Raw genomic sequence first — 7,139 nt, forward strand, 5'->3', positions numbered from 1 at the left:
CTTTTGTTTTTATTTTAATGTCTTTTCTTTTCAATTTATTTTTATTTTACATTTTTTTTATATATTTATTTTTTAAATTATTTTTAAAAATATATTTTTCTATTCATATTATTTATCTTTCATTTTCTTTCTTCTCATTACCTTTTCTTCTTGTGATTCCATTTAATTATTCGTATTTATTATTTCTTGGAGTATTTATTTTGTTCATTTAGCATAATTGCTTTATTATTCTAGTTTTTGAAACGACAACTCCTAATATTAGAAAGAATGAGTCATTAACAAATTTGACATATAATGGGTGATGTTATTAAAGTAGAATTTCATTGTTAAATAAGGTTATAGGCTTATGTTGTCCCTTTCTTTTGAATTATATTTACTTAAGTTATATTGGAACCTATTTTATGTCATGTTGAAATTTGAGTTGAGAGTATTATTGTAAAACTCTTATTTGGATGTTGAATTTTGGTTATATTTTTTATTTCAATTTATTTACTTTACCACTATTGACTTATTATTTTTGTTAGCGCAGAAACAAAAAAAAATTAACGTGGTTCGGATCGATGTGATCCTGGTCCGTGGAGAACGACCGACACTTTTATTAATATCAAGGGAGAAAGTAAGTTACAACATTGAATACTCTTAGGTTCTATATTATCTCGTACTTAATAAATCCTAGCTAGCATTTATTTATACTACTAGGCCTAATCCTTTCCTAGAAAGGATCTAAATACCATTAACACTCGAAAACCAACAGAGAAAAAAAGTTTCTTTTTATTTCTTTCCGCTTTTGAGTAGGAATTGGCTTAAATATCTTCTCAACTTCACAATCTCCACCTTGAGATTAATTTCGAGCTTCCATATGAACGCCATTCAGTCCAATATCTTTCAGCCTACGGGAGCTAACTCTGTGTAGGAAATAAGAGACACTGACCGAAACCTTATACATACTAGTAATTTTACCTTTCCCTGCCGTTCTCCATCCTGTCGCATCAGTTGATGCGAACTCCTGCCAAATTCATATAATGACTGAACTTGACAAGAGGAACCACCTTGGTCAACATATCCGCTGCGTTGTCCGTTGTGTCAACCTTCAAGACCTTAACTGTGCCTTGTTCAGTAACATCACGAATAAAATGGAATCTGGTATCAATGTGTTTGGTGCGATCATGAAATCTCTGATTTTTTATCAAGTGAATAGCACTCTGGCTATCACATTTTAGAGTTGGTTCATACTGAACCCTACTCAATTCTGACACCAAACCTTTCAACCATATAGGCTCCTTTACTGCTTCTGCTGCTGCCATATATTCAACTTCTGTTGTGGACAAAGCAACTATAGATTGGAAAGTTGCCTTCCAACTTATGGCAGTACCTACAAGAGTAAAGATATAGCCCGTTGTTGATCTCCTTCAATCAAGATCATCTGCAAAATCAAAATCCCATAACCATGGACCGAGAAGCCTTCACTTCTCATCCTACAAAAAATTAGACCAACATTTGAAGAACCTTTAAGGTATCTCAATATCTACTTTATTGCTTCCAATCTGTCTTACTCGGATTAGACATGAATTAACTTATCACACTCATTACTTGAGCAATATCAGGCCGAGTGCAAACCATAACATACATAATGCTACCAACTGCACTAGAATAAGGAACTTTTGACATGTACTCTACCTCGTCCTTTGATTGCAGTGCCATCGAAGAAGAAAGTCTAAAATGTTGTGTTAACGGTAAAGTAACAGGTTCACATTTATTCATGCCAAACCTCTAAACTACCTTCTCAATATACTTTTTCTGTAAGAGATGTACCTCACCGTTCTTCCTGTGAATCTCCATTCCAAGGATTTTCTTTGCTTCACCTAAATCTTTCATGTCAAACTCCTTACTTAGCAGTTTCTTCAAATCATTTATCTCTGTCATACTATTAGCAGCAATAATCATATCATCAATATATAACAGTAAATAAATATTTGAACTACCAGATACAGTCATGTGATACACACATCTATCAAATGCACTTCTCAAGAAACTTTTAGTAATCATGAATCAAATCTCTTGTACCACTGTCATGGTGATTGTTTCAAACCATACAAACATTTCTTCAATTGATAAACCTGGTCTTCTTTTTCTTCAATAAGGAAACCCTCAGGCTGATTCATAAAGATCGCCTCTTCAAGTTCACCATGTAAGAATGCAGTCTTGACATCAAGCTGATGAAGCTTCAAGTCATAATGGGCAACCAAAGCTAGTAACAAATGAATTGAGCTATGCTTCACGACTGGTGAGAAAATCTCATTGTAGTCGATTCCCTCCTTCTGACAAAAGGCCTTAGCAACCAATCTCGATTTGTATCTAGAATCTTCTACACCCGAAATGCCATCCTTTCTTCTGAAGACCCATTTGCAACCAACAGTTCTCTTCCCCTTTAGTAGACTCACTAAATCTTATGTCTGGTTCTTATGCAGAGAATCTATCTCTTCGGTCATGGCTAAACGCCATTGATCAACTTCACCACATATAGTAGATTCTGTATGGCTTGAGGGTTCCAGATTCTTTATTTCCTCTCGGCAGTAGCTAATGTGTAGGCCATAAGATTAGCTTGCGAAGGCTGAGGATAATTTTTTGGATTAGGCTTCGAAGTTCGTTTGCCCCTTCCAATAGCTATACTGTATGGTTCACCTTCAAGTACTATTGTGTGAGCTTTTTCATTATCTGAGTCCACCTAAGTGACTTGATCCTCCTGCTTAGTGAGTTTCACATTTTCCTCCATCGTTTCTGTTGTAAGAACCTTATGTCCTGCAAACTCAATAGAAGTCTTTCTGGGATCAAGCATAGAGGCCTCATCAAAAGTAACATCTCTACTAATTACCCCTTCAACATATCCCATAAATAAACCTTTTCGAGCTCTAGGTTCTAGTTTTCCATCACTTACATGATAATATGTGGGACATCTAAAGATTCTTAAGTACGAGTAATCAAACGGTTTTCCTGACCATACCTCATTTGGAGTTTTGAAGTCAATCGCCGACGCTGGAGAACGATTAATAACATAACAAGCAGTATTTACTGATTCTGCCCAGAACTCCTTAGGAACTTTGGCATTAGAGAGCACGTCTTGCTTTCTCAAGAAGAGTGCGGTTCATCCTTTTGGATACTCCATTATGTTGTGGCGTATGCCTAACAGTTCTATGTCTCAATACACCATCATTCTTGCAGAAATTGTCAAACTTTTCATTGCAAAACTCCAAGCCATTATCTGTTTGAAGACACTTTAATCTTTTTGTCACATTTATTTTCAATTAATGTCTTCCAATTTTTGAAATTCTCAAAGACACCACTTTTAGCCTTTAAGAAGTATACCCAAACATTGTGTGAAAAATCATCAATGAAAGTAAGAAGATACCTTTTTCCATCCTTGGATGGAACCTAAGATAGACCCCATACATCTGAATGAATGTAGTCAAGTACCCCTTTGGTTTTGTGCTTGCCTATACTAAAGTTGACCCGTTTCTGCTTTTCAAGGACACAATGCTCACAAAAATCAAGTGTACTAGTGATGTGCCGCGGATTTGTGGCACATTCGGCGCCTTTTTACTATGAATTTTGGTTGTTTTCAAGTAAGTCTGGTTCTCGTTAATATGTTTTGTTGTGTTTTAGGAAAACAATGGCCCAAAAGCAAAAAGTAAAGAACAAAGGAAAAATTGGCCAGAAATGAAGAATCGACGTTCCGTCGATCAGCCGACAAACCGTCCTTTGAAGCGTCAATAAGCTTGATTTTCCAGTGATGACAAAGTTGAAGACGACAAAGGACGGAGGCATCGATGAAGCGTCGAACTGATCGACGCTTCGTCATTTGTGTCGTCAATCAGGATCTGTCAACAAGAAGAGAGAAAGACGGAATACTCGACGGAGCGTCGAAATGATCGACGACACCTTCGAATGGAACACATTGCTGAAGGTACAAAGGACGGAGAAATCGATGGATCATCGAACGATCGACGGTCCGTCGATCTTGCTATCGGGGGTAATTTTGTCAGTAGCTGCTGTGCGTTTTTTTGGAGCCTATTTAAAGAACATTTTAGGTTTTTTTTTACAGTCAGAATCTTTATTGTAACCACGTGAACAAAGTTTCATTGGTGGGTGAGCATTGAATACTCCCCTTTTGGAGCTTAGTGAAGACAACAATATTCCATTTTTCATCATCTTTATCACACTTTGTAAGCTTTATGTCTCATTTATTGCCTCCTACTTTTGAAACCATAACGTGTGAGTAGTTTCTTTAATCAAAGTTGTGGACCCAAATGATGGGTGCTATGTAATGGGTGTCTAACCTTGTATATATATATATATATATATATATATATATATAATAGGTTGTGATGTGTTTTATAATTTCTCGTATTCATTGTTCATTGGTGGTTGCAAACACTTGTTCATGCAAAAACCCTAGTTTATTTGGAAAGATGAACTAGGGTGTGATTTGAAATAATATAACAAGGACTCGGGGCGCTAACCCTCATTTAATGAACTCGCTTAGGGATAAGATGAATTCTACTTGGCATATCTTATTTACAACTTTTCTTGATTTGGGAAAATCATGAAAAGAAATACTCTCTAACTATTGAAAAATATTAGAAAGTACATTAGAGATTAAGTGCATACATAACTCCGACCCATTAGAAATATATCATATTGACACCCATAGCATAACATCTAATCATCGCAGGGACACAACTTTGGTTCTCCAAATCCAAACAAATTCTAAACACTTCAAAATAGCGAATACAAACTAAATCTCTTTGCAAAACATTCGGAGTAGGATTAAAGCCTTTAAAGACTAGTATCGCATACAATTAGTACCCTTTTCTCTCCATATTCCCTGTGGGATTCGACCCCAACCTTGTTTGGGTTACTATATTTGACAACGTCCGCTTTACGCCATTAATAGGTGTAATTTGAGCGTATTAAATTTTGGCGTCGTTGCCGGGGAATACGGTTTAGAAATTACTGATTGTTGTGTACTCTTCTTTAAAACGTTTTCTATTCTATCACACCTTGTTTGTTGTTGTGGTGAACCAGGTGAGCATGGCAGGAAGACAGAATCGGAATCAAGGAAACCGAGGTGGACTCCAAGTGAACCCACCTGTACCAGAAGAGGATGAGGATAAGAATATATTTGCGGAATTCATCAATGAAGCTGATTATGCTTCTGCTGTGATTCCTTCTATAACTGGAAATGCTACTTTCAAAATTGATAGTTCTATCTATCAGCTATTAAAACTTGAAGGTTATTTCCGAAATTCTTCGGAGGATTGTCCACTCCGGCATTTGAAGAACTTTTTGCATGTGTGTGCTCAACAATCCCAAGGTGCTGTTTCTGCTGATGCACTTCGGTTACGGGTCTTTAAATATTCCTTGGCTGGCCAAGCAAGGGAATGGTATGAAAATCTCCCCAGCAATTCTATTCATACCTGGAGCGAGTTAGCCAATACATTTTCGAAGAAGTGGTTCCCACCAAGCAAAAAGTTGGGCTTCGTGATAAGATCTTTGAGTTCAAACAACTTCCGGGGGAACAATTATATTCGGCATGGGAGCGTTTCAAATACTATTTACCTCAATCTCCAACTCATGGGTTTCCGGATGCTATTCTCACCGAGAAGTTCTACAAGGGGTTAGATACAATGAATCAAATTGCTGTCAACACTGCAGCTGGGGGATGCTTCATGGACAAATCATTTGTCAGCATCACCAGGTTGCTCGATAAGCTTACCACCCACAATCAAGCTTGGCACTCAAGTGATAGTGAAATCCTGTCATATGGTAGTCCCTCTGCTGCCGCGGTGGCCAAAGAAAATCATGAGCGAGATCATGCTTTTGCTCAATTGCAAACCACCGTGGATTTGTTTTCAAAGAGGCTTACAGAGAAAGAAGCTAAAAGTGTGAATGTTGTCGAAGAGATGCCATCTCATGCTTCCAGGATGTACCAAGTCTCGGAAGAAGCTTATCTAGAGGGGCAGCCACAACGTGAGGATGCTAATTATATCGATCACTCTCAAGGGGGTTATCAAAATCAATGGAGACCCCAACAGCAAAGCAATTAATATGTCCAAAATTAATATGGTGGTTCTGACAGGAGGGATTACAACAACAACAATTATGGTAATCGAAACTCCAATGCCTATGTTCCACCAAAGGGTCGTACTTCTAACTCTCAAAATTGGCGAGAAGGTCCTTTCAATGATCAAGGGACCTCTCGAATGGAATCTATGCTTGAAAAGATATTGGACAACCAGCATAAGAGTGACAAGAAGATGGAAAATTTGACCGAAGTGGTAGGCTCTCACCGCATCGATTCATAAACTTGAGTCACAAATGCGAGATCTTTCTCATGAGCAACATCCACCACAAAGAGGGGACCTTCCTAGCGATACAATTCCAAACCCAAGGGGTAGTGGAGGTGATCACATTGCCTCATGCAAAGCTATTTCTACTAGAAGTGGAAAGATCCTTAATGCGGTAAATCAGAGAGTGGTTGAACCTATCATTGTCGAGCCGATTGTTGATAAGGTTATTGAAGAAGAAGTTGAAGAAGAAATAGAGGCACCAATTGAAGTGCCTATTATTGTTGAGAAAGAGAAGGAAGCACACCCTAGTGTTCTAAAGGGTGACGAGGAGCCAAGTGTTGAAAAGGCTACCGGTGGTAGCACCCAAAAGAGCAAGGTCACGGGGGCAATTAAACCCTTGACTCAAACATATAAATCTCCTCCCCTGTTCACAAAGATTGATGAAAAGAACGGAGGATGCCAAGTGCCAACACTTTTACGACCAATTGAAAGGGTTGTCAATGAATATCTCATTTCTTGATGCATCCCAAGAAATGTCGGGATTTGCTAAATACTTGAAAGATTTGTTGACGAAGAAAAGGCCAATCAAGCGTGATACGGTGGGAGTCACTCACCGTGTGAGCGCTATTATTTCGTCATCAAGGGTTGAGAAGAAGGGAGATACCAGGGCTTTCACTATCCCTTGCACCATCGGTCATCATGATTTTGCTCGTGCTTTATGTGAAAATGGGGCTAGTATTAATTAGATGCCACTAGCCATATATAAGCAAGCCGATTTGGGAACAACTAGAC

General features: G+C 38.0%; 1 non-coding gene across 1 annotated transcript; it reads right to left on the minus strand.

Annotated features, from left to right (window-relative positions):
• Positions 1-5,531: 5,531 nt before the first annotated feature.
• LOC132629619 (small nucleolar RNA R71) lies at positions 5,532-5,638 on the minus strand. The gene has a single exon (XR_009578383.1). It is a non-coding gene; the product is annotated as a small nucleolar RNA R71 (small nucleolar RNA).
• Positions 5,639-7,139: the final 1,501 nt, after the last annotated feature.

This window comes from Lycium barbarum, chromosome 2, assembly GCF_019175385.1.
Source record: "Lycium barbarum isolate Lr01 chromosome 2, ASM1917538v2, whole genome shotgun sequence".
NCBI classification, from domain to species: Eukaryota; Viridiplantae; Streptophyta; class Magnoliopsida; order Solanales; family Solanaceae; genus Lycium; species Lycium barbarum.